The sequence below is a fragment of the Thermobia domestica genome, chromosome 5 (assembly GCF_964235325.1).
Source record: "Thermobia domestica chromosome 5, izTheDome1.hap1.1, whole genome shotgun sequence".
Classification (NCBI taxonomy): domain Eukaryota; kingdom Metazoa; phylum Arthropoda; class Insecta; order Zygentoma; family Lepismatidae; genus Thermobia; species Thermobia domestica.
This window is the reverse complement of record NC_137458.1, coordinates 112,747,932-112,775,888: the sequence shown is the minus strand read 5'-3', so window position 1 is coordinate 112,775,888 and position 27,957 is coordinate 112,747,932. Positions and strand designations below refer to the sequence as shown.

At 39.1% G+C, this 27,957-nt stretch overlaps 1 long non-coding RNA gene across 1 annotated transcript in view; it reads right to left on the bottom strand.

Moving 5' to 3' along the window:
* Positions 1–632: 632 nt before the first annotated feature.
* LOC145686034 (uncharacterized) overlaps positions 633–27,957 on the bottom strand; it is a 42,652-nt gene continuing 15,327 nt past the window's right edge. Inside the window, exon 3 of the long non-coding RNA XR_014131510.1 lies at positions 633–768. This is a non-coding gene — a long non-coding RNA (uncharacterized LOC145686034). The remainder of the gene's footprint in view (positions 769–27,957) is intronic.

The window sequence follows — 27,957 nt, the reverse complement described above, 5'->3', positions numbered from 1 at the left end:
TACACAAAACGTTACAAATTCCAGCATTAGTCATGATCTCGAAAATATTTACATAGAACACGCTTACATTTGTTTCAAGTCTCAGGCCTTTATCATTGTTAGATCAAAAGATGTAGGCAATCAAACTGTGGGTTGCGCAACTTTACGAACACGCTGTATTATATAATTTTGTGCGGCGTCATTTTTACTCTGTAAAAAGGTACTATTAAAATTCATCAAATATAACTGCTTCAGAAAATTAATGGATATTGAAAATAACAAGAGCTCCGTTTGTCAGTTTTCTTTTTATTTTATTTGTTTACTCTATGATAAAGTATTTCCAATACATATATCTTGAAATTTGAAAGAATATTACCCAAGATAGAATGTACATTGTCATACCAAGAACTTGACAGTATATGTTCGCTTCAGTTGTAGCTAGCAGATAAAGAAAGTAGGTGCCACAAACAAACCTGGTAAAAATAAATCCAATCACATACATCCATTCCACTTGCCTATGGATGAGACTATCACCCTTACCATAATGTCTTAAAAACCATCTTAATTCTAACAATGGAGTAGTTTTTTCTAGGACACCAATACTTGCGGTGATTACGTTACCGACAGTGTTGCTTCGTAAACTTTGTGCCAACACAATGATACTAATAGTATGGTGTAGCAACATTGTAATTCTTTGTTTTTCGTGGTACATTAACCATAAGAGATCCAATAATAGGTAACCAAATGAGACTGTCAAGATAAAATTGGCAAACTGCGTATTTGGTTTGTCTAGAAAGATAAAAAAAGACAATTCTTTATTATAATAGAGTAACATGTACGCCATGTAAAGGAGTTTGGTTTGTATGGCGTCATATTTCTCAATATTCAAACCGAACTAATAGCCTAGTAAATTTCTGTAACTTTCGGCTTTGGTAGAGATATCAGAGCGGAGATGGGATTTTATTCTCGGGATGCTTAATAGATTGTAGAAGACTGCTTCTCGCTTTCTATTACAGTTTTTACTCTATAGAAGTCATCAGTAAAACGGAGGAATCGATTTTTCCAATTCCGGTTTGAGTGGAGAGTTCAGAAACAATACCTGCTCTAAGAACTCTTAATCAATTTCATAGACCTTCTCATTCTCTCTTATCATTTCTGATCTATATAGAAACCGGAAGTTATAGTGGATTTCTATTATTTCCAGTTTTAGTATAAAGCTAAGAATGAATATTAAACGTATTCTTAGGACATTTGATTGGTTGCAGGAAATCGCTTCTTGCTATTTTTACAGTTTTTGCTCTTTAGTGGTCAGCGTTAAAATCGGAACTGGTTGATTTGTACTACTTCTGGTCTGAATATCACCTCCATCCACGAACTCCATATCTAACTTTGGACCCTCTTCATCGTGACCAAAATTAATGGTGATCCATCAGGTAGTTCCCGAGATTCTTTTTGTCTCCCGGACGTGCAGACACGGACAAAGTAAATATATGAGTTTTCATAAATCAAACCCTTAAACAAGCTGGAAGAAAACAGTAGTTGATTGATTGGTTGATTTTGAGTTTAACGTCCCTTTCAGCAGCGAGGCTATATGAGACGTGGACCTACTGATTAACGTGGAATCCGAACCACTTGGGAAGAAAACAGTAGTGTATGGGCTATTAACCTTTTCAGGACGAACGGCTCAACCCTTGAGCCAGCAATTCAAACCTCTCAAGCTCAGCTCCTAATTAACCTAGAGATATGATTTTGGTATGTATCTCTTCAGAAAGGATGGAACTTTCTAATCCTCCAGCAATTCAAACCTCTCTAGCTCAGCTTCTAATTAACCTAGAGATATGATTTTGGTATGTATCTCTTCAGAAAGGATGGAACTTTCTAATCCTCCAGCAATTCAAACCTCTCTAGCTCAGCTCCTAATTAACCTAGAGATATGATTTTGGTATGTATCTCTTCAGAAAGGATGGAACTTTCTAATCCTTCAGCAATTCAAACCTCTCTAGCTCAGCTCCTAATTAACCTAGAGATATGATTTTGGTATGTATCTCTTCAGAAAGGATGGAACTTTCTAATCCTCCAGCAATTCAAACCTCTCTAGCTCAGCTTCTAATTAACCTAGAGATATGATTTTGGTATGTATCTCTTCAGAAAGGATGGAACTTTCTAATCCTCCAGCAATTCAAACCTCTCTACCTCAGCTCCTAATTAACCTAGAGATATGATTTTGGTATGTATCTCTTCAGAAAGGATGGAACTTTCTAATCCTGTGTATATCATTCATGTAATGGGTCCCGCCTTGAAGGGGGAGGGGGCGAAGTTGGGTGTTTATAGTTTTCCCTCCCTCCCTCCATAATTTGGGGGGAGGTACCCCCCGTGATGGAGCTACAAGGATAAAAAAAATGGCATCCATACAGACAAATGAACATACTAACTAGCCATACCCAGTCCATGATTTTTGGGCTTGAGAGGGGTGAATAGGAGGGGTAATGAATTTACCCTTTTTCTTATTGTATATTTTCCTATAAAGACAAAAAAAATTTCAAATTTGAGGAACTCTCGCAAAATTGTTATTCATCGTACGCAAGAAAAAAAATCACATTTACGACAGATATTTGCGACAATGATGCACAAAAGTCAAACCCGTCGGTTCAATACGAATGGAAAAAGAAATTCGGAACCCCGAACCTGCGTGACACATCCTGTATATTATTCAATATCCACTGTAATGTACTCTAACGTTGACAGCCCTAGCGACATTCCTAATTATCACAGACACACAAACCATACCTCGTTGAAAACCTTATAGACCAGCCATTCCAACAATGTAACTTTTGTGTGTCTCGGGCTAAACCAGTAAAAGAAGAAGGCGAGTCATTTAAAAAAAAAAAAAGTTTCTTCAGATTTTGTCAGACTGTGGCAACGCTGTTATTTATCGCACAGAAGGAAAAAAAAATCTCACATTTACGCCAGACACTGGAGACAATGATACAAAAAAATGAAGGATGTAGGTTTAATAGGAATGGAGGAAAAAATTCTGAACACCGAACTTACGTCAATCATCCTGTATTTTTTTTTTCGATAGATTGTGGTATACGCTGACATTGGCAAAACTGGTGATTCCCCTAATTGCCACAGACATACAAGTAATACCTTGTTTGAAACCTTATAACACACACATTCCAACAAGGTAACTTTCGTGTCTCTTGGGCGAAACTAGTAAAAGAAAAAGAAGACGAAAATGAAAATTTTGGGGGGAAAATCAAGTTTTTCGAAATTTGTCAGACTATGGCAATGCTGCTGTTTGTCGTATGCAAAAAAAAAAAAATCTCACATTTACGCCAGATATTGGGAACAATGATGTAGAAAAATGAAAGGTTTAGGTGGAATAGGAGTGAAAAAAAATTCGGAACGCCGACCCTACGTGAATCATCCTGTGTTTTCGAGAGATTGTGGTATAAGCTAACATTGACAGACTTGGCCACGCTCCTAATTGTCAAAAACATCAGCTATACCTCGTTGGAGAGCTTGTAGAACACACATTCCAACAAGATAACTTTCGCGTCCCTCGGACCAAACTAATAAAAGAAGACGAAAGCTTTTTTTATAAAAGAAAAAAAGAGTTTTTTCAAACTTTATCGGTCTATGGCAACGCTGTTATTTATCGCACACAAAAAATCCCACATTTACGCCAGACATTGTAAACAATAATATTAAAAATGAAGCTACATGGAAGAAACATGCAGTGTACTCACCACTATCATTTCTCATGGTAACTGCGGCAACAGCCGGGGATGCAGAGTGCAACGCCGCAACCACTACAAACTATCGAGACCTGTTTGCGAATTCCACGAGACGAACACTCCCTGCACCTTCTACTCGATATCGTATCTGGAATATGCTGTAAGATATCTCTCGATGGGTTGTAAGTGGGTACTGCACCACGCCCAGGCACAAATGCGCGAGTAGGTATCGCGTCCCTGGCCATCCCTATCAAACCGTTTATAACATGCTCCCGAAATTCCAAACTTGAAGATGGCCCGTTCGACCGTAAAAGCGTTGACCATTGCCACATTGAGAAGGTGGAAAAACAACTTCGTCGTCCACTTGGTTTTTCGTGCTGTTGAGTACGAACTGGCCATCCTATCTGCCAGATCAACATATCCCATATGCTTGTTATAGTCCTCCACTATATCAGGCTTACGAGCATCTCCATCTTGCGTTAGGAAAGTGCCTCCTGGTGGTGCAGGATGCATATTGGAAAGCACGTAAACAACTCGTTTGTCCTTCCAGCGGATTGCAGTCAAGTCATCCTTGACATACACATCCTGTTCACCTTTCTTCATTTTCTTGAACAAAGATCACGTGGCATATCTTTACGTTTAGGTCTAATAGTACCGCAGCATAAAAAGTTTCTGGAAGCCTTGAGTACACAAAACAGTCTGGGAGAACAGAAGAAGCTGTCCATATAGAGCTTATGACCCGCTCCCGTAATTCCCCCACTAGTTTGTGTACTATGGCTTCAGTCACTGTCCTATTAGAAGTGTCCAAGTCAAGCATCTTCCCTAAATAAACAAGCATATTACAAGTATATCCGTTGTCACAACATATTTCGAATATTTTATTCCAAAACTTTTGTTTTTTCGGAATATACTGTTTGAAGCCAACACGAACTTTGAATGGCACAATAACTTCATCGAGTGAAAGGTGTTCAGTTGGATGGAACACCTTTTTGAATGAAGTATTGAACAATTCAAAGATCTTCCGGAACTTCCACAGCTTGTGTAGGTGTGGGGTGTTGGGATCTGGAGCATTTTGATTGTCTTCGAAATGAAGAAAACGGAGAATGTGTAGAAATCTATCACGCGTCATGATTTGCCCAAACCATGGCATGTGATATAGCTTGTTAGTTGACCAGTAATGTTTGAAAGAAGGTCTCACTAGGTGTTCCATGTGAATTATAACAACTATAAAGGGGTAAATCTCCGAAACGGTAACGGGATTTTGACGTGCATTGTTACCGACATTAGACCTGTCGCAGAAGGCTATATAATATCGGTTTGTCTCCTGCACCACAAGTTCTACGACCTGGTTCGTAAGAAACAGTAGGAAAATCCCAAGAGAACTATAATTATCTGTCATACGCCGGGCAGACAATCCAACGGCGCCAACGAAAGGTGCAATAGTTGGCGCTCTTCCCGACAGATTTCCCACTGCCTTCCGCCAGTCCGAGGCACGACTGGTGGAGGAAAGCGGTTCCTCTGACTCAAACTCATCATCCTCTTCCTGGTCATCACCAACCTCAACCTCATTGTTTGTCCCCCTTACTGGCACATAGCCCCCCTCATTCTCAATGTCCGTGCCCTCGCCTTCCAACATGTCCGCAATATCTTCTTCGGAGAGATATTTAGAGCCATCTTGAATTGCAATTTCCACGACCACCACCACCACCAACAACAACAAAAAAGGAAATGGAAAATACACCTTGATGCTAGGTACGCGATACGCCACTGCACAATTATACCAATAGCAATTCTGCGTCCACTATTTTCAAAAGAAACAGAATTTTACACTCGAAACGAGACATAATCTACTTCACGCAAGACCGCTGGTCTAGGAAATAGATTCCAGACCCATCAAGACAAAAGCTAATTTCCAACTACAACGGGGAATATATAAGATGAGTGCTGCATTGGTGTTTGGAAAAATTGAAAGCCATACGTCCTATATCATAAGCACGCCTCTGCACAAACAGAGACACACAGAGAGAGAGAGAGAGAGAGAGAGAGAGCAAAAGGAAAACAGTTATCACCTCAGAACGCACCGTTCTATTTTTAGCCTGGCCAAGGTCAGCTGTAGCTATCAGTTGAACCTAAGGGTCGTAAATATGCAATATATTTCTTTCAACTCCCTCCTTTGACAAGTTATTTAGTTTAAGAAAAAATCTTCCTCCCGAAGCAAAAGAAAAGAAAAGCAATGATCTTTCGACGAACAATGTTAGGTGAACCAATGCGAGTTTATTCTCTGCCGTTAGTAAGAGTTTATTTTTCTGCATTCCTACTGCACTTACACGGTTTATTTTTTGCACAATTGTTCACAATAACGGTGGTAAATGTGAGATTTTTTTCACATTGAACAAATAACAGTGTTGCCATAGTCCGACAAAGTTCAAAAACGGATTTTTTCAAAAGTTTTGAATTTGGTCGTTTTTTCCTAGAAAGTTAAAATTTTGCAATATCTGTCCCAGACGATTTCCAATAAAGTATGGTTTGCATGCCTATGACAGGGGCATCACCAGGCCTCCCAACGTTAATCTTTCAAAAAGGAGGATGATCCACGTAGAATCGGTGCTCCGAATTTTTCCCTCCATTCCAATGCACCTACACCCTTCATTTTTATATCATTGTTCCCAATGTCTGACGTAAATGTGAGAATTTTTGCATACGACAAACAACAGCGTTGCCATAGTCCGACAAATTTCGGAAAACTTGATTTTCCCCCACCCAAAATTTTCATTTTCGTCTTTTTTCTTTTACTAGTTTGGCTCGACAGACACGAATGTCACCTTGTTGGAATGTTTGTAACATAAGCTTTCCAACGAGGTATAGCTGATATTTTTGTACCAATTAGGAGCGTGGCCAACCCTGCCGATATTAGCGTATACCACAATCTATCAAAAAAATACCGGATGATTCACGTAGGTTCGAGGTTCCGAATTTTTTTCTTCACTCCTGTTGCAACTACACCAATCATTTTTTTATATCATTGTTCCCAATGCCTCCGTAAATATGAGATTTTTTTCTTGCGTACGACAAATAACAGCGTTGCCATAGTCTAACAAATTTCGAAAAATTTGATTTTGCACCTAAAATTTTGACTTTCGTTTTCTTCTTTTACTAGTTTGGCCCGAGGGACATGGAAGTGACCTTGTTGGAATGTCTGTTCCATAAGCGTTCCAACGAGGTATAGCTGATATGTTTGTGAGAATTAGGAGCGTGGTCAACCCTGTCGATATTAGCGTATACCACAATCTATCGAAAAAAATACATGTTGATTTACGTAGGTTCGAGGTTCCGAATTTTTTTCTTCCCTCCTATTGCACCCTTTCAAGCTTCACTACGATTCTTAATCCAAATTTGTAGGGACCATTTGGCTAGCTAAGATTCTATAAGATATATTCTGTTGTAAATCGGTAAATGATTTTATCACATCACCTGAGTTTAGAAACTGCAGACAAGTAGACATGATGACGTTATCATGAATACTAACTCGAACGATGATGTTACCTCTGGTGCTAGGGGTCTCGGGTTCAAACCCTGCTCCCGCCAAGTGAACTTTGTGGTGGACAAACACTGTGTGCGTGGGTTTTCTCGGGGTTCTCCCGTTTCATCCCACTTTCTTCATTCCACCATTTCATTCATTACTCATTATCACCGTCTCCTTTAGCCTAACCGGCATAACCGTGGACGTAAAACTCAAAATTTCATTTCATTTTTTTCGAACGATGATGCAAAACTAATGACGTTCAATTACCATGTTCTGACGTGTACTATTGCATCATGATGAGCAATGTTGCCAGATGGTTTTGTTCTAAACAGCCACGAAACGGTTCTTTACCAATGCGTGCACAAACTTAAAAATTTGAAACCAAATTTCTCCAAAAATTTTGAAACAAATTTTTAAACAAAAAAATTCGAACAAAATTTTTTAAACTAAAAATTTGGAAACGAAAATTTTTTTAAAAATCAAAAATTTTGAAACGAAAAAGTTTGAAACAAAAAAAATTTCAAAATTTTGAAACGAAAAAATTTTCATAAGAAATTCCAAACAAAAATTTTCAAACAAATAATTTTACGTTTCACGGTAACCATCAAACTTTATCCGGTTTTTAACTATTCGATTAACAAATAAACGATTTTTGATCATATTTATCAGAGAGTGCAAAATGTTGAACAAAAATGCTCAAACCAAAATTTTTAAACAATAATCGATAAATGTTAAACAAAATTTAAAACTTAATGCAGCAAAGATTTGAAAATCATCAACCAATCAGATTGCGTGAAAGATAGTGATCATCCAATCAAATTGCATCAACAATAACTTTGCCAGTGTCAGATTACATCATCTTGTGGCTAAATTTCTGTGTTGTAGCATGTATTGCCTTTAGACTGAGTCATGAAATTCAATAAGGTTAGCTATCAGATTTCTAAAGCTCAAGGGCAAATCAACCATCACCAACGATCTTAGTCTATGAGCTATAACTAAAGTTCAAAGTATTGTTTCAAATTTCGATCCTTATGTTAAAATTCTGTTTAATTCCGAAATTTAAAGAATACCTCTCGATATACCTGCCTTAAAGTTAACCATATCATTATATGTTCAATAAGGTCAATAATGTCCGTCAATTGTTTACATTAGCAAAACCAACTGTTTTCTAGAAGTGTGTACTCAAACTTAAGAAGTACCACAACAAAGGAAATGAATCCCTGTACACTACCTCATCAACGTCAATCACGTGGTACATTGTATTGCTTACGTTTATATTTGGTCCATAGGCGGAAATAATCAAAACTAATGACGTAATTTCATTTTGACAATCCTCAAATTATCCTACAAAGTTTCAATGTACCAATGGCCTGGACTCTTAATCCCATCATAGGTCAATAACTGACCACGTAATCATACTAATATTTGACAATGATTTACCCAAGAAATGAGATACCACCCAATTCTAAGAACAACTACCAATTATTGACGGAAGAAAATTCAGGTGCAGGTTTTGGTGGTGCAGATCCTTCAGCTGTTGTACTATTAGGCTTAACAATATAGTTTAATCTTCGTGGATTACCAATCAATTCTTGAGGTGTGTTTGACGATGCAAGGTAGTTGCAAAACAATTCCCAGCCTTGAGGATTAGAATGTTTCCTCGGTCGAGTCACATCACAAATTAAATCTACAATATTGGATCCATATAGTTTATCATTGTTAATGTACACTGTTCCTTTATGATCCCACGTATTTGCGTCATCTTGTTTTAAACGCCGGAATAGTAGTTCGGCTTTCTTACGATACATTTGTAGCATTGCGGCTAAAATTTATTGCTTCTTGCTATCATCAACATTCGGAACGTCACCATCAGGTTTCATTGATGTAATTGTAGGTGGTATTGGTTCTTCTCGTTTAGGTATAACGTAAAGATATTTCTGTAATATTCTATTGTACCGATTCCATTTTTCTTCATCACTTGGATACGATGTATTCAATATAGATTGCATTTCACGATCGAGATTAGATTCTCGATTTTCACTCACACGGAATGATGATGCATGCATTCGTTGAAGCATTTCTGGTGGTACTAAAACCATCTTCTTGCTATGTTCCATGATGTTTATTGTTTAAACAAAATACTGGATAACACACTTCCTACAATAGGTGCAACAATGCAGGTAAGAATCCTCCTTGTTGTACGGCTAAATGTTTCTTCTTTTTATCCAATGACTTTTATTGTCCCCAAGATAGCGGAGCGTGTTCTTGTAACGCTTTAATCTTGCCTTCTGCGCACTTGTCAGTGGAAGATTGCCTTTTAAGACATTATAACAACATTCACAAATACTATGAATTAATGAAGCGTCTGGATTGGCAATAATAGCTTTACGCAATCTTGGTTTAGCTTTGTGCAGAGCACGTAGCAGATCAGCGTGTTTCACTATAGGAGACATCGTGACAGACTAAGTCATCCTTTTCACATGCACAATAATTTAAACATGTTTTGTCGGTATGTAAACGTAATGATGGAAATCGTCGGGAAAAATATTTGTACGAAATCGCACTTCATCGGGTGTATATTGTTTAAGACCCATCAGTAAATAGCCAGGTGGAATTCTTGTTGCGTCTGCATAACTTTCTTCTAGAAACAGTGGATGCTCAGGTATGATTTGATAAATCATATGCTTGATTTGTGACTTGTCACGTGGATTTTTAAATAACACCAAATACGAACAATTTAAACTCATATTTCTATTTGCTTTACTTTGATGAAATACATTTTGTGTTATAAAAATCACACTAATATTTCGATGATGTGATCCTTTCGTGAACATATCAATAATATCACTATTCACTTCTCGCATATGGTCATCAATAATAATCAAATGTGGTCCATCTTGAGGCTGAAAATCTTTCATTCGTGGAAGTCCTTCGTGAAATTCTACTGGAACCGGCATTGTTGCATACACGTCTTGCCATTCCGCATAATACCAGTATATCTTACGAAATTTCGCATTGATCATCGTTGGGAGATGTGACAGTAATCGCTTCACAAAATACGTTTTTCCACACCCACTAGGTTCTGCGAGAATACAGGTAAATGGATGTTTCCACTGTGTACCCATGATGAACACTAACACGTTGTTTCAAATATGATGCGTATTTAAAGTGACTTCAAATTTTTTGTTTTAGTTTGTAAATTCTTGCACTCACTGGTAAATGTTGGCGAGAAACGGAAAAACCGTTTATCTGTTTACCGAATAGTTGAAAATCGTTTATTTTTTAATCGAATCTTTAAAAAACGGATAAAGTTTGACGATTAACCGTGAAAGTTGATCACTGATTTTAAATTCTATTTGATTTTTTTGTTTGAAATTTGTTTTCAAATTCTTTGTTTCAAAATTTTGTTTGAAAATTTTTGTTTCAAAATTTTGTTTTAAATTTTTCGTTTGAAAATTTTGCTTCAAATTTTGTTTGAAAAATTTTTCATTTCAAAAATCTTGTTTCAAACTTTGTTTTGAAAATCCTTTACTTTGAAATTTTTGTTTGAAAGTTTTTGTTTTAAATATTTTGTTTTCAAATTTTTTCGTTTCAAAATTTTGTTTGAAAATTTTTCGTTTGAAATTTTATTTGAAAATTTTTTCGTTTCAAATTTTTGTTTTGAAATTTTTTAGTTTGAATATTTTTGTTTAAAAGTTTTCGTTTCAATTTTTTGTTTTAAATTTTGGTTTGATTTTTTTTTCGTTTCAAAGTTGAAAAAAGTTTTAAATGCCATGAATCTTGTTCAAAGTTTCCACCTAATTCCTAGAGAACATTGACCAGGGACCCTATCAAAGAATCACGCATCAAAACCAAATCATCGATCACGTGACCGTACTAGCATTTGACACCCTAAGGGTCCTATCAAATTGAAAGGGGATACCCGTTCATACCTTATAGCCTTATCAAAGAGGATAAATTGAGTCAATAACCGAGCACGTGGTTGTACTAAAAATTTGGCAATAGGACCACCGAAATTTATCATGATACATATTCATTCCTGTACTATGCTTAAATTGGACAATTTCCGAAATTGAAGGGGTGGGCCCCTGCCAAATTTTAAAAAGGGTGCATCAATATACCCATGTCTTATGATAGGAAATGGACCCCTATACATGACCATATAACGTAATAGGACATCATCAAAGGGGATAACTTAGATCAAAACCAAACACGTGGTACTACGTATTGCTTACGTTTATATTTTGGCAATTTTGTACCCCTAAAAAGGAACGAGATGGACCACCCAAATTTATAGTAATATATATTAGGGTCCAGTACTATGTTACCAAATGTTTAAATTTGGCAATTTCCAATATTTAAGGGGTGGGACAAGGTACCCCTCCCAAAAATTTTTAAGGAGTGCACAATTGTACGTATGTCTTACGATAGGGAATGGACCCCTATACATGACCATATAACCATATAAGGTAATAGGACCTCATCCAAGGGGATAAATTGTCCAAAAACCTCCGAAATATAAATTTTTGGCAATTTTGTACCCATGAAAGGGAACGAGGTGGACCACCCAAATTTATAGTGATACATACTAGGGTTCTATACTATGATACCAAATGTCTACATTGTGCAATTTCCAAAATTGAAGGGGTTGGCCAAGGTACCCCTCCCAAAAATTTCAAGGGGTCCATTAATATACCCATGTCTTATGAAAGGTAATGGACCCCTGTATACGTTCATATAACCATATAGAGTAATAACACCTCATCAAAGGGGATAAATTAGGTCAAACCACCGAAATTTGAATTTTTGGCAATTTTTTACCTAAGGGGGGAACGACATAGACCCCCAATACTGATAGAGGTACATACTATGGTCCTAGGCTACCATACCCAATTTTTAGATTTCGCAATTTCCAAAATTTAAGGGGGTGCTCCTAGGTACCCCTGCCAAAATCTAAAGGGGTGGTCCTAAGTACCCCTCGGTCATTGACCCCGGGCCAAGGTCATTGACCGTTGACCTATGACGTCACAAAAGTCGGGGTCAGAGTCCAAAGTGAGATCAGGTAAGGCCATTACTACTGATGTTATATACCTTAGTCGTAGTTCTGCGAGGTGTTTCGTGATTTTTGAGAAGTCGATATACTCATATGTAAGCTATGTAGGGTAAGGAAGCTTAATGCGATAAGCCAACCGAATAGCATGTCGCTCCAATATGCAGAGTTTTTCGTAATATGATGCCGAAGCATTGCTCCAGGCGGTGTGTCCGAAAGTGAGGATGAGACGGAGGAATGCCTTATAGGTGTGAAGTATCACGTCAGCTTTCAGACCCCAAGTCGTGCCTGTGAGACGACGCAATAGATTTAACCGAATGTTAACCTTAGCTGTTAGCTTTTTCAGGTGAGCACTCCATGTGAGCTTTGAATCGAAGACCACGCCTAAGTAGGTAGCAGTACGGATAGGGCGTATACGGTACCCATCAACAGTTACTTGCAAGAGATTTGGATTTCTGTTAACTCTGGAACGTCTTTTTGAAGATAAAGATACGATTGCTTGCGTCTTTTCTGTATTAATAGTTAAATGCCATCTCTTGCACCACTTGATGTAATTATCGAGTTTTTTTTTTTTTTTTTTTTGAAAAGAGTGTTAAGTTGTTGGATAGTTTTACCAAGAGCAAGAAAAGCTGTGTCGTCGGAATATTGAAAACTAAAAACATTGCGTGGAACTGCAGGGATGTCAGAAGAAGAAGATTATAGGATATATAATAAAGGGCTGAGAGCCGAACCCTGAGGAATTCCAGTAAGCGGAGAGGCCAAGACAAAGCATTACCGACTGTAACGGAAGCAATACGATTTGTAAGTAAAGAATATACTATCCTCATATAGCAAAGCGGAAACTTAAATGATTGTAACTTTTTAATTAAGCCGTAATGCCAAACTTTATCAAAAGCCTTTTCTAAATCCATAAGAATGAGGCAAGAAGGGAAGACTTTATTATACTGGTTAGTGATTATGGTGCTGAGACGAAGTAACTGGTCATTGATGGAGAAGTTAGGCCAAAATCTTGCTTGCTGGATGGGTAGTAGAGAAGTTGTCTCAAGATATTTATGAAGACGGTAGACGAGAATTTTCTCAAATATTTTACTGAATACTGATGTTAGTTGAATTGGTCTGTAAGAGGAAACACAATGTACAGGCTTGTTCGGTTTATGGAACATGCACATTTTTGATACTTTCCAATCTGGAGGATAGAAACCAGTTCTGAAAATGAAGTTGTGTATCGCCACCAGTAGTAGTAGAAGTGATTGTGGGACTTCTTTAATATGTCGATAACATATGTTATCAACCCCAGGGGCTGTATTCTTTTTCCGTTTGAGAGCAATGTGGAGTTCTATAGTAATGGGTGCGGTGAGTGGATGTTCCAGATCAATGACATGATCTGCAGACGGTTGTAAAGCAGGAATGCAAGAGGTGTCTGTCCGTTCAGAGATCTCAGAGGCAGCTGTTAGAGTAAAAACTGTAGCTCACTAGCAAAAGCGTTAGCTTTCTTTTGGTCTGAGAAGAGGGGAGTGCTATCTCCAATTAGAGGTTAAGTTGTTGTATTCTTACCAATTAGTTGATTAAACCTCTTCCAATGGCGTGATGGGTGTGCTTCCTCAGATAAGGTATTACATTACAAGTAACTGCGACGTTTATATGTAGCAAGATAATTACGAACCGCTCGTTGCCATTGGCGATGTTGATGAAGATAGATAGATATTTTCTGATCGATGGTATTCACGGAGATGTTAACGAGCCTTATGTATTAGAGTGACATACGTCGGTGGTAATTTTGGCTTGTGGAGAGTCACTTGAACAGTAGGAATGTTGAGCACTGGTTCGTATAGCCTCAGTGACAGTAGTAAGGCACGAAGCCAACTCAGGCTCTGTAGCTGGAGCTGATACACTTGAAAGAGAGTGTTCGATGTCTTGCCGACAATGAGGCCAATTCGCTTTGTCAAATCTAGGAAGACGTGACGGTGCAATTACCCGTCGTGGCGGTTGTCCTCGAGTTAATGTTAATTTAACTGGATGATGATCGCTTCCGATGGAACTTCAAGCTGGCAGTCGTTAATAAGATTTATAGATGTAATTACGACATATGGTGTAGTCTGACTGATTGGTCTCGTATGAGTAGGAAGGACATGAAGATGCAGCTGAAGATTGTCAGTTAAGAACTGTTGAAAATTTGTCTTTTCTCGAGCATTACGACTATGGATATTAATATCCGCCATGATGATAATATTGCGAAAGTTATTGGCTATATATTCAAAATACTGTAATGATATGGGTTGACGTGGTTGAATATAGATTGTGCTAAAATTAACTAGTAATGATGGAAAGTATATAGAGTAAAGTAAGTATTCGGGGAGATCTGCAAAAACTTGAAGAGTGTATGCTGTTACTGGATATTTGGGAGAATAACCTATTGCAACTCCGCCTTGAGCACGTGCCATATGATCGTGATAATCGTGGCGCTGTATTTGGTAACCAGAAATATGGGCTAACATGTTCGGTCTTAAAGTGGTTTCGGTAAGTGCACATACATTAATATGTTCCTCATATAATAATGTGTCGAACAACAACTTATGTTGTAAAAATGATCGAATATTGACGAATAGGAAAGTAATTCCCATGGTGTAGAGTAACATGTGTACGGCTTTAAACAGTTTCCAGAGGTCCAATGTGAAAATGAACATAATAGTTGGAATACTTTGCGTGGAGATTGATGTGAAAAATGGATTTTGCGTCAGAAATTAAATGATGTAAGATATGAGCTCGCTGAAAAAGAAATATATTTTGTAACACCAAACTGATATAACGGAGATCTTCGACGGTTAGCTGAGGTAATATGGTTTCTGTCGGTTGTGTTGCTTTATCGACCGTTTTTAGTGGTACCGTTAGTTCTGGATGCTCTGGAGTTGGAGCAGGTTTGGCTTTGCAGCGATAACTGTACGTAGGATGAAGCCCACTGCAAGTATTGCATTTCGGCGGTCCTTGGAGATTGGGACACGCTTTGGTTTTGTGCAGCCCTGAGCAGTACTCGCATTTAGAAGGATTTGTACAGTTAGCGGTAGTATGGTCATTGTAAACCTGACATTTTCCCCATCGAATTGGTAATGGTCCTTGAGTTTTGGATGGTTCAACTCTGTGGATTTTCTTATATATCGGCGCACCATATTGTGGTATGTAGTCAATAGTATCCTGACGCTTACAAAGAAGGCGGACCATGTATGTAGGACCATTATTATTTCGAATCCGAAGACATTTATCGACTGATATCCCTTCTTGCGCTAGTTCCTCTTCTATTTCTGCATCTATGAATTCCGGTGAGACACCTCTAATGACAACAGACAGAGAAGATGGTTGTCGAGGTGGTAGAGGCTGCTTCTGGCGTTTATCTGCCAATTTTGTGAGTTTAGCGCTTTTCCCGAAAATTTCGTAGCAAGCTTTATTCCGTATAGTAATTCCAAAATTTGGATCTTTGGATTTCAAGATGTAGCCATTCCTAGTAGAAACGATTTGGACTAGAGTATCCCGTACTCTAGGAACGTATTTCATTATTTGTAGAAATATCATTTTGGAATTTGTGAATTTAGTGTCATAATCTGCCAGTAGAAAATGATAAACAGGATCAAAAGTTGAGCGTGTTAAGGCATGATCAATAGGCCCCGGTAGTCGTATTTATATGCTGTGGATTGCTCTCGATATCCATTGATGTAATAGGGGACCTTGATCGAACACGTTTAGCAGATTGTGTGGATTCAGTAGAAGGATGCCTGTCTCTCGATGTGCTTTCTATCGGTTGACTTTCCCAAGAAAAGTGGCGAGTTCGGCTGCGGGATCCAGTGGATGTAGTTTGTTCGCGCGAAGTGCTTGGATTATTCGGAATTATAGGTGGTAGTCCTATGTGTCGACCAGGGAGCGCTTTACCCTTTGTGGTGCCAGATTCCGTCATCGTGATGAAGCCTAGGGCCGAAGCCCAAACGAAGATGAAAAAGAAAAGAGGATGAAGATGAATGAGGTTCAAAAAGAAATTTGCCCTCCGAAAGTGAAAACTTCCGTCAATTCTCTAAGTGTGGTATGTGTGCTGTGCTCCCAAATGCGTATTACAACACTTGATCGTAGCTGGCACATTAACTAACACAAGAGAGGTTAGGCTCCTTGATTTAGTATGTGAATAAAAAAGTTTTTTTTTTTGCTAGCCGAGGTTAGCTACCCTCCCGAGGGTTACACCTTCCATGGGGAAAGAGAAGTATGGTAATTGAGAGGAAAGGACTGGGAGATGGTCTAGGGGATTTTTCATTATTTTATTATCTCTTTATTTCATAATATCTAGTATATAGAAGGTGGATATTGCTATCTTTGCGATAGCAACCATAAGGTAGGGAGTGTCGGCATTGTTTGATAGATTGATTACAGTACACTGTAGGATTGGACAATATTTCTTTATGGAGTAGAAAAGAGGAATGAGATGACTGAGATGAGGTGTACTTGACAACACAACACGAGGGAGATTGTTAGAGGACAGATGTAAGTTGAGGGCTGCTCCAAGCATTGATGAGAGACAGGGGGAAGCTCTGTTAGTAACAGAGGACTACTGTGCGGTATATGACGGTATGATATGAGGTGGAGGATGGTCGATGAGAAAAGTAGGAATGAGTGGAAGATTGGGGTAGTCGGGAGGTAGAGAATAATGATACAATGTGAAAAGAAGGGAAACAGGAGAATGTGTGATGGAATGTAAAAGATCAAAGTTGGTATGAATTGTTAATAATATCATGGAGGAGCGGGTGATGAAAATGGAGACGTGTGTGAAAGTATTTAAGGCGAAACTTTTCGAGATTGAATAAGATGTGAGGAAAAGGCATTCGATCGTATAAAATCTGAGTTGGACTCGGAAGTTTGATGCGGTAGGCTATACGAAGGGCGTGTCGTTCTAGGACTTTAAGTTTGTTATAATAGGAAGAGGGAGCTGCAATCCAGGCAGGGCAACACCAGGCGAAGAAATACTTTATAACTGTTTAACAGAAGTTCGGAATGAAGACCCCAATTTGTACCAGTTAGGTGTTTAAGTAAGTTAAGTGACGGTAAGGTTTTGCTGTGACATCCTGTAGGTGTGCTTTCCGAGTAAGATGCCTGTCCAATGTAAGTCCCAGGTATTTGACTGTTTTAGAAAGCTGAAGACGAGTGTCGTTAACGGTGAGATTCAATAGAGATGGATTGCGGTGAACTTTGGAGGTTTATTTGGGGGTAGGAATACTGTGGTTTGAGTTTTACTGGCATTGATCTTAAGTCTCCATTCATCGCACCAGATGACAAATGTATTTATCGCCTCTTGTAATGCCGTTATTCAATTGGTGAACAGTGCGGCCCACGGCAAGAAAGGCCGTGTCGTCAGCATATTGAAATAGATGGACGTTGGCAGGAAGTGGAGGCGTGTCTGCGACATACAGCAGGTAGAGTAGAGGAGAGAGAGAAGAATCCTGAGGCACACCGGAATGTAGGAAAATTGGATGTTATGATTGCTGATTGATGAAAACGTAAGCGAGGCGTCCAGATAGGAAATTATAAATGAATCATATGTATGCAAGGAGAAGGTAAAAATTGAGTAACTTAGAGAGAAGTCCCTGATGTCAAACTTTATCAAATGCCTTTTCCAGATCAAAAAGGACCAGGCAGGATGGTTTTGCCGTATTGTATTGATTAGTGATATAGTTTAGAAGACGCATCTTTAATACTGAATTGTGGGCGGAATCCTGCTTGGTGTAGCGGGAAAAGATCGTACCGTGAAAGATAGAGATGAAGACGTTGGACTATGATTTTTTCCAGAATTTTAGTGAAAACCGGGGTGAGCTGAATTGGACGGTAAGAGGATACTTGGGCTGGAGGTTTCTCTGGTTTAAGAAACATAAGAACTTTAGAAGTTTTCCATGTAGTGGGTATATATCCGGTACGAAGAATAAAAGTATAGATCAGGGCAAGAATATTTATCAGAACTGGTGGTCTTTTTTTCACATGGCGATACGAGATGTTATCGATGCTTGGAGCGGTGTTGCGTTTGCGGATAACTACATTCGTGATCTCGGTAGGAGTGATAGGGGCAGTGATTGCTTTGTGAGAAGAGACTGTGTGATTGACATTAGGTTGAAGATGTGGAGACAAGAAGTTAAAGTGCTCTGTGGGATGATGACGAAATGGCGTGTAGCTGATAAAGGCGTAAAGATATCCTGTAAATATGTAGCAAAGGCATTAGCTTTATCTTGGTCTGAGTGGAGTGCTTGATCATGATGAATGAGTGGATATGACGTTCTGGTGTATTTTCCGGTGAGTGCGTTGAAACGCTTCCAATATTTTGTACGATGGGATGTATCAGAGAGTGAATTACAAGCCTTGATCCATTGTCTTAATTTGTAAGCTTTAACGTAGTTGGAGACTGTACGGTGAAGGGCTCGATGATCTTGAAGAGCTTCACGGTTTCCAGATCGTATGTGGTCTTTATAAAACTGCTGGAAGCGCTGTATGAGAGTAAGATATTGTGAGGGTAGTTTAGGTTCGTGGGGTGAATATGTAGATTGAGAAATGAACTGTTCGGAGGCAACTTGTGGGTAGAGTATAACTCATCTTCCGTAGTGGGAGAAACGCATTGCTCAAGAGAGTGACTTAAGTAAGTGCGATATTTCGATCAATGTGCTTTATCATAACGGGGGATGAGCCTTGGAGGGGGCGGTGTTTTGGTGATAGAAGTAGGGGATATTCGGAGGCTGAGTTTAATTGGGACATGATCGCTACCTATGGGATCTAAGATATCAGTGAGAATATGGTGTGATAAAGAGGATGAAGTTATGGCGATGTCTGGAGTAGTATTGGATTCTGGGCGGGTGGGTTTAGGTAAAGGATGAATTATACCGATCGTAGTTGTAGCAATGAAATTCGTGAAAGTTGTCTTATCTCTATCAGAGCGGCTGTGAATGTTAATGTCCGTTAAATGATGTAATGACGGAAGTTGTTAGAGATGTAGTGAAAGAATGCTAGTAGAATTGAGTGACCGGGGACGAACATAAATGGTGGCTACTGTTACACATAATGACTTATAGAGTAGTAATGAGATGTTCTGGTAAATTTTGGATCGGTGCAGAATACGGTGAGGTATATGAGGTGAAAAACCTATGGCAACGCCGCCAATGGCACGGTGGTCTGGTAAGGTACTATCATGGCAAAGAATGCGATATCCTGGAAGGCGGCAAGTGAGCTTGGGTGTGAGGTTCGTTTCATTCAGAAGGAAAGTATTGACTTTTTCTTTTGGAAAGAAGTTGTACAAACAGAATTTTATTAGTGAAAAATGAGCGGATGTTGAGGAATATGAATATGAGAGCCATTATCAAAGCCATATTGAAGATGGATTTAGACAGCAGTTGTGAGTGGAGTTGCATGGAAATGTACGTAGGGGTCATTATAGGTAGCATGGAAGTAAAGATGGAAAAGGTTGCGAGAGGCATGTTGAACATGCTGTAGCATGAGTGGCCGTGCAAAATGATGGACGTTCTGAAGTGTCAAAGTGATGAATGCTAATAATTGATGAAGGGTGACATATTGATTGGGTTCCAGTGGTGTATCCACTGTTTGATTCTGAGTGTCCTGAGTACGTAATAGTACTACTAGTTCTGGTTTAGTCTCTTCTGGAGTAGGCCGAGATTTACATTTATAACTGTAGGTTGGATGAGATCTTTCGTGGCAAGTATTACAAGTAGGAGCTTGTTGAAGATTAGTGCAGGTGCGAGTTGGATGAGGTCCAGAGCAATAACCGTATTTGAATTGGTTTGTGCAGCGATCAGTGGAGTGCGTGTTGTATTCCTGGCATCTTTCGCATCTAAGAGGAAGTGGTGCTGGTGATCGTGACGGTTTTACACGATGTCTCTTTTTGAAGATGAAAACGCCATTATCTAGTAGATCGTTGATTCTTTCTTGTGAAGTGGTCAAGATCCAGACCATGTAGGTAGGCCCCTGATTATTCCGAATACGGATACATTTTTTGAAGGAATAGGGTTCCTCTCGTAGTTCATCTTCAATCTCTGCATCTATTATCGACGGATCAACCCCGCGGACCACTACCGACATGGTAGGTGGTTGGCGTGGGGTTGGGCGCTGTTTCTGCCTATTGTTAGTCAATGGAGAAAGTGTTGCGGTTTTCCCCGAAGATTTCAAAGCTACGTTTATCTCGGATGGTTGTACCAAAGTTTGCTGATCGTGACTTAATGATGAAGCCGTTCTTGATTTCTACTATTTATGATATCTCAAAGCGTGGTCGGTATTTCAGAATTTGTTGAAAAAGGAGTTTCGAATTCCGGTACTTAGAATCGTAGTTTTGAAGAAGATAGCTGTAAACTTCCGGTTGCATCTTTGGAGGAGATAGAGGAGGAAATTCCTATTTGCCAATGATGATACGGCCATCGTCTGAATTAGAGATGCTGTGGGCATCTGTATGGTGTTTCTTGGATGGAGGCGATCTTGATGACGGTACTGAGCTGCTAAGAGGTGAGCGAGATCGATCTGGGCTTGTTTCAGCTTTAGATTTTTCCCTACGAGGCTTCCGTTTTTCTGTCTTCGTAGAGATAGTAGATGATCGGGAAGCTGATGGTCCTGAAGCCTGTCCGGTATCCATAGCCAGATACTATAAGCGATGAGAAGTTTTACACAGGTAACGGTGAAGTGATGGAAGCGAAGCGAAACGAAACAAAGTATTAAGAAATGATGAACAAAAAATACACAATAATAATGTGCTTCAGCAGGCTTCCACTTGGGTGAAACCCTCGGCCCCTCGTAACCTGTAGCCCGAAACTGAATTCCGATCGTCGTGCATCCATAGTCTAGACTTGTTACGAAAGCTGTACTGCGCCAGCTGGTTAAGTATGGATAAAAACGCTTTTTTTTTTTTGGAAAGGAGAAGAGAGAAATGGCTTCTTATAAGGATGATGGTTTTCAAAAACTTTATTACTTCTCCAGCCTCTCAGAGGGTTACGCCCTCTCTTTGGCATGTGGTTCTCTAAACAAAAATACAATTTGGAAAATAATTTGTTGAGCTAAGGGAAGTTTGGGTAATGTCATCAGTTGAGAAAGGGTATATCATCATTTATTTTCCATAATTTATGTTAATTAAACTATCTTTATTCTAAAGTACACAAGAACAGGCTGTGAAATGGAGGTGCGAAAAGTGAAATATAATGATTTTTAAATATAAGATAAGAAAAGGATAAATACTGTGTTATAAGATAAAGAGTGAAATATAAATTGAAAAATAAGTGCAAATGTGCGATAAGACAAAACTGTGCGATAATTGTGGCGGTGATCATAACAAAAGATAATGATGATGTAATATGAGATGAAGTGCAATCACATCACAAACACAAAGAAGTTAGTAAGACAGATGTAGGTTAAATCTTCTGTCCCGGGGCGACTCGGGACTAATGATCACAAGGGGAAGCCCTAGTTAGTTGTGAGGATGTTTGTGCTAAGATGGAAAAACATGAGGAATATGAGCATGGATGATATAAATGGCATAGATGTCGCGTTCTGCTACTGTGAGGTTTGCATGGCGGACATATAATGAAATGAGTATATTCAAAGGCGTATGCTTGTAACGATATGCGGCATCAGTGAGAGCATCCGTTCGAAGAATATCCAAGAAAAGTGGATGACCCGTTTCTATGCGAGATGTAATGTACCGATTACGAAGTTGTGCAATATGCTCTGTGATCTTCGGAAAGTTGATGTATTCATACGTGAGCCACGTAGGATACGGAAGTTTAAGTCGGTGGGCTAGACGAATAGCGTGACGCTCCAATATGCAAAGTTTTTCGTAGAAGGAAACAGAGGCATTGCACCAGGCAGTATGTCCAAAGGTGAGAATAGGACGGAGAAACATCTTGTAAGTATGGAGAAGAACATCGGGTTTGAGGCCCCACGTAGTGCCCGTGAGACGACGTAGAAGATTTAAACGAGTAGTCGCCTTAGTTTTGAGCTTTTGCAGGTGTGCACTCCAAGTTAGTTTGGAATCAAAAACAACGCCCAAGTACGTAGCAGTGCTGGTAGTGCGTATTTGGTATCCATCAACTGTTATTCGTAGCAGTTTCGGGTTACGGTAGACTCTGGAACGTCTATGAGGTGGTATGAAAACCAGTGCTTGCGTTTTGTCGTTGTTAATGGTTAAATGCCATTTCTTGCACCAAGTGATGAAACTATCCAGAGTTGCCTGGAGTACAGTGCTGATTTGATGGATAGTGTTACCAAGTGCAAGAAAAGCTGTGTCGTCTGCATATTGGAAAGTAAATACATTACGTGGTACTGATGGAATGTCAGAAGCATAAAGAATATACAATAATGGACTTAGAGCCGACCCCTGTGGAACTCCAGTAAGCGGAAATATTGGCCAGGAGAATGCTTTACCAACTGTGACATATGCAATGCGATTTGTAATGAACGAGTAAATAAGCCTGAGATAGCATGTGGGAAGTTTGAATGACTGTAGTTTTGTAATAAGACCATAGTGCCATACCTTATCGAAAGCCTTTTCCAAATCCATAAGAATGAGGCATGATGGAAACCCTTTGTTAAACTGATTTGTAATTATGGTGCTGAGACGAAGAAGCTGGTCATTTATGGAAAACGAGGCCGAAAACCTGCTTGGTGGATAGGCAGTAGAATAGTAGTTTCAAGATACTTATGAAGTCTAGAGACAAGGATTTTTTCCAGAATCTTGCTAAGTACTGATGTGAGTTGGATTGGTCTGTAAGAGCAAACAGAATGGGCAGGCTTATTTGGTTTTGGAAACATACAAATTTTAGAGATTTTCCACTCAGAAGGATAGAATCCAGTTTGGAGTATGAAATTATATATTGTAGTCAGTATCAGGAGAAATGAGTATGGCGCTTCTTTGATGTGTCTATAAGAGATGTTGTCAATCCCAGGTGCTGTGTTCCTTTTCCGTTTTAGAGCCAATTGGATTTCGTTGGTAGTAATAGGTGTAGTGAGTGGGTGTTCCGGGTCAATCACATGTTCTGTGGAAGGTTGCAGTGCAGGAATACAAGACAGATCTGTCCGTTCAGAGCGTTTAGAGGCAGCTGTTGGCGTAAAAACGGTCTGTAGTTGTGTAGCAAAGGCGTTGGCTTTTTCTTCGTCAGAAAACAGAGGAATGTCATCTGCAACTAACGGGTAGGTTATCGTGGTGGTTTTGCCAGTAAGTTGATGAAATCGCTTCCAGTAGCGAGAAGGGTGTGCTTCCTCGGATAAAGTGTTACAGGTCTTGATCCAATTACGGCGTTTATAAGCGACAAGATAGTTATGAACAGCTCTTTGCCATTGGCGATGTTGATGAAGACATGCTTCATTCCCGGTTCGATAATATTCTCGAAGATGCTTTCGGGCTTTCTGGATGAGCGTAAGATATGTCGGTGGTAAAGCCGGTTTGTGGGAATGCACTTGTTGCATCGGGATATTCTGATGGGCACTGGTTTGAATTGCCGTAGTAATAGCTGTAAGACAGGTAGTTAGTTCGGTTTCAGTATTTGGAGGCGTAATGCTAGAAAGTGAATGTTCCAGGTCTTCCCGAAAATGAGCCCAGTTCGCCTTATCATACCTCGGAACCCGACGAGGTGTAAGTATAGGACGTGGGGGTTTTCCTCGAGTTAATGTTAATTTAACTGGATGGTGATCACTTCCGATGGAATCTAGAACTGCAAGCTGACAGTCATTAAGAAGATTGATAGAGGTGATGACGACATCTGGTGTAGTCTGGCTGATAGGTCTGGTATGTGCAGGAAGAACATGAAGATAAAGCTGAAGATTATTAGTTATGTACTCGTGAAACTCTGTTTTTTCGCGATCAGTACGACTATGAATATTAATATCCGCCATGATGAGAATATTTCGATGGTTAGTGGCTATGTAACGGAAATATTCTAATGGTATAGGTTGTCGTGGTCGAATGTATATCGTACTGAAATTGATTATGATCGATGGAAAGTATAAAGTGACCAACAGGTATTCCGGGAGATGCCCTAAAACTTGCGGAGTATATGTACGAACTGGATATTTTGGAAAATATCCGATTGCAACCCCCCCTTGGGCACGAGCAGCTTGATCTTGAAAGTCGCAGCGTTGTAATTGATATCCTGGAATACGAGCACATACATTCGGCTTCAAAGCGGTTTCATTTAGAGCAAAAGCACTAATATGCTCCTCTAATAACAGAGTTTCAAGTAATAGTTTATGTTGCTTAAAGGATCGAATATTGACAAATAAAAAACTAATCCCCATTATGAAGAAGACGGTGTATATGGTTTTAAACCGTGGTTTCCAGCGATCCAATATGAAAATGAACATAATTATTAGAATAAGTGGCATGAAGATTAATGTTAAAAAGTGATTTGGCTGCAGAAATGATATGTTGTATGACATGAGCTCGCTGAAACGGAAATATGTTTTGCAATACTAGACTAACATAGCGTATGAGATCTTCAACTGTGAGCGAGGGTAATACTGATTGTGTAGGTGGTGTAGTTTTGTCTGCTGTTTTCAATGGAACAGTAAGTTCTGGATGCTCGGGCGTAGGTGCTGGTTTAGCCTTACACCGATAGCTATATGTGGGGTGAAGCCCACTGCCACATGTATTGCATTTAGGTGGTCCTTTTAAGTTGGGGCAAGTTTTGGTTTCATGAAGGCCGGAGCAGTAACCACATTTAGGTTGATTACGGCAATTGCCCGTAGTGTGGTCGTTGTACAGCTGACACTTTTCGCACCGGATTGGTAGCGGACCCTGAGTTTTAGATGGTTCGACGCGATGAATTTTCTTATAGATAGGTGCTCCAAATCTGAGAAGATAGTCGATAGTATCTTGCCGCTGCGATAGAACTCTTACCATATATGTAGGACCAGTGTTATTTCGAATGCGAATACATTTGTCCACTGAAATGCCTTCTTGTGCTAATTCCTCTTGAATTTCGGCGTCAGTTAGATCAGGAGAGACACCCCTTATGACTACCGACAGAAACGGAGGTTTTCTAGGGGGTGGCTGTTGTTTGGGTCGCTTGTCCGTGAGTTTAGTGAGTTTGGCGTTCTTACCAAAAATTTCATAAGAAGCTTTATTACGGATTGTAATTCCAAAATTTGGATCATTAGATTTTAAGATATAGCCATTTTTGGTTTTAACGATTTGTACTAGGGTATCTCGAACCCGAGGAACATACTTAGCAATTTGTAGAAATATCATTTTAGGGTTTGTGTACTTAGTGTCATAATCAGTAAGTATGAAATGGAAAAGAGAAGCGTGATTTGATGAAACTGCAGAAGATACACCAGAATTTTGTCGTTCAACCTCGATATCCATGGATGTTATTGGTGAGCGAGACCGGATGCGTTTCGCGGATTGCGTAGATTCGCTTGATGGATGTCTATCTCTAGATGCACTGATCGGTTCATGACCCCAAGAAAAATGCCGAGTGCGAGTGGATGGTTGTGCTACTGAAGTGCTGGGAATTGAAGGAGATAAAGATGGTAAGCCAGAATGTCTGCCAAGATTCGTCTGTCCAGTGGTGTTGCCTGAGTCCGCCATAATAATGAAATATCCTAGGGCCGAAGCCCAAATGAAGATGAAGATGAAAGAAAGAATGATAAGATGAGGTTCAAAAAGCAAGCTGCCCTCCGAAAGTGAAGACTTTCGTCAACCCTCTAAATGCAGTACGTGTGCTTTGCTCACAAATGCGTATTGCAACACTTGATCCTCGCTCGCACATTAACTCACATAAGAGAGGTTAGGCCTCTTGATTCAGTATGTTTTTTGATAAAAACGCCTGAACTCCAACCTCTAACTTTGGATTTCAAACCTTTGACTTACGGTTATTTGTGATTTCATGTTTAACAAAGACAATATTTTAAAGTATGTGTACTTTAAATAAATTATTATTTAAATACATCTATATATATAAAAGAGAACGCACAAATCCTTTGTTCCCTCATCACGCTAATACGGCTGAACCAATTTCTTTCATTTTTGGGGGGTTATTAGGATTTGGACCCTAGATGGTTTTTATCATATCACTTTAATTTTTAATTACCAGTGTCTTGAGATAATTGACCATTCAAGTGTCCATAACGTACAAATCCTTTGTTAGTTCATCATAGGTAAAAATAAACGTATTTATATGCAACCCGCATGACCGTGTCACTCGGCGGGTTAACATAAATGACAGGCGATATAATGTTAACATTTACTGCAATCTACTATGGTTTTTATCATATCACTTGAAAGCGAAAAAGTAAAAATTATCTAATTAACAAGGTTTATTGCGTTCCGGGGTGACCGCAGCGAAGCGGGGTGAACGCTGCTAGTCTTTTTATATAAAATTTATGTTTTAAAGCTATTGTTCAAAGCCTGTGTATTTTAATAAGCCTTCTCCAAAATCAATGCAAATGAATTGTGCTGCCATCTTTGGAGTTCCTTTAAACTATATGTTTGTGGCCAATCCTTTCGACAATGAAGTCTCAGAAACTACAGACTCTAGAAAGATGACATTTTCACTGATCGATTGCAAATTTTCCGTAGATTGTCCAGTTCTAATTGAATATTTTTTTAAAAACATGGCCATTATTTGTTTATTACATTTTTACGAGTACAATGGAAGTGTTGATTTTTTTTTAAAAAAAAGCACAATATCCTACGCATTATACATTCCAACACCACATCGTTGTATATAGGGTTAAATATGTCTCAGGCGTTTGTTTCATGGCCAAATAATACTGAAAAAGGAAGGATAACCATTTCTTCAGTATAAGATGAATCTTAATTTTTGGAGTGTTTTGCCCAATGAACACCATATATAAGTGACATTATAATTAATTATTGTATGTAACGTATTTGCTTATTACATACTGCATGCAAGAGAAAAGAAAACACTGGTCATATATGACTTACAAACTCCAACCGGAAGTAGGCTTAAATATTGCAATCGGTGAAAGTTATTGAGAAAAAATAATCGAAAAAATCTCCCCTTTGTGATACTCCTTTCCGACTTTTTTTATCAAGACGTCTTTCACTTGTATCTGTAAAGGAACATATATAGATATTGTGAGGAATGAAAAGGAGATTTATGCTCATATGCGAATGATGCGCTGTGTAGAGAGCGCAGGTTCAGCTAGTATATATTAAAATGCTAGGTTTATATGTTTGTCCGCAATCCTTTCGACAATGAGATCTCGAAAACCACAAGTGCTTGAAACGTGCCGTTTTCACTGATCGATTCCAAATTTTGTGTAGATTGTCCAGTTCTCTTTCAAACTTTCATAACCGTGTCGTTATTTTTCTATTCAACATTTTAAAGGCCGTTTTGAGCTCAGAAGATTAATATTCTTGCAGGCCGAAAGTTCGTTGTTAGGCAACCAGTAGAAAAGTTACGTATGCGGGTTGACGGACATTGCACTCGCTTTGCTTTAATCTGATTGGCAAAACCTTTCGCATGCTGGCAACTTCAAAGGCCTTAACAGACGCAATGAGGCGTACTCGGACGGATATGGATTTATTAGGAAAAAATATTTCGACTTGATATCGTGTTACTTCGACAAATGTGCTACAAACTCACTCCAACATCTATACATTCATAGCAATTCACTTACTTTGTGAATCTCCTATC